The following is a 1,214-nucleotide window of genomic DNA, read 5'->3' as shown; positions in this document are numbered from 1 at the left end:
AAAATATCTCATAATTTATTAATAATAAAAAATTATTTTTATATTTAATTATATTTTAACAGACCCAAGCAGACCTAATAGACAAATAAAACTAATTAATGAGTCTGAATCTAACCTATTAATATATTAAGGCTTTTACAAGAGCTTGAGCATCTGCCTATTTTATAACAGATCAGGTTAAACACAGGCCAAACCACAGACCTCTAGCAGGTTGCTGGCCTTTTTTCACCCTTAGTTGTACCGTTGTAGTCCTCACCTCCCTCTTTGCTATTGTAAGGCTTAAATTCATCAATTTGGTAGAGACTTTTAATCAATTTTCTGTTCTTAAACGAAGCTCTTACAAAAATCTAAGAAAAAACGGGGCTCTAATATGCAACAAATTAATTATTAGCCAGTCAAAATAAAAAATACTAAAAAAATTAAAAAAAAATATAGAAAGGTGATAAATCTAAAGATGGAGATCGAAACTTTATAGTCATAATGAAAACCTATTAGAACGAGGCTTTTCTATAAAATTTATAAATTCAGGCCTCTGAGATAATTTTATTTTCTTGCTGTTGGGGTACAATTGTATAATTAAGTGTTTTGTTGGAAGCTAATTAAATAACTAAAATACTAAGGCCTAAGTAAATTTTCAAGTTTGATGGGTTGGTTTGTATTTTCTTAATTCTATTCGGATAACAGTACAATTTCTAAAAATTATGGACTACAATGACATATATAAAACTAGAGAGACTTGTCTATTGATGAGCAGATAATTTATACGCTTTTTGGCATTATTTTTAGTATGTTTTTAGTAGGATCTAGTTACTTTTAGGGATATTTTTATTAGTTTTTATGTTAAATTCACATTTCTGGACTTTACTATGAGTTTGTGTATTTTTCTGTGATTTCAGGTATTTTCTGGCTGAAATTGAGGAACTTGAGCAAAAATCAGATTCAGAGGTTGAAGAAGGACTGCTGATGCTGTTGGATTCTGACATCCCTGCACTCAAAGTAGATTTTCTGGAGTTACAGAACTTAAAATGGCGCGCTTCCAATTGCGTTGGAAAGTAGACATCCAGGGCTTTCCAGCAATATATAATAGTCTATACTTTAGCCGATTTTAGACGACGTAAAAGGGCGTTGAACGCCAGTTCTACGCTGCTGTCTGGAGTTAAACGCCAGAAACACGTCACAAACCAGAGTTGAACGCCAGAAACACGTTACAACCT

The sequence above is a fragment of the Arachis ipaensis genome, chromosome B10 (genome assembly GCF_000816755.2).
Source record: "Arachis ipaensis cultivar K30076 chromosome B10, Araip1.1, whole genome shotgun sequence".
Lineage (NCBI taxonomy): Eukaryota > Viridiplantae > Streptophyta > Magnoliopsida > Fabales > Fabaceae > Arachis > Arachis ipaensis.
The sequence above is the reverse complement of the archived record's forward strand: the minus strand, read 5'-3'. Positions refer to the sequence as shown.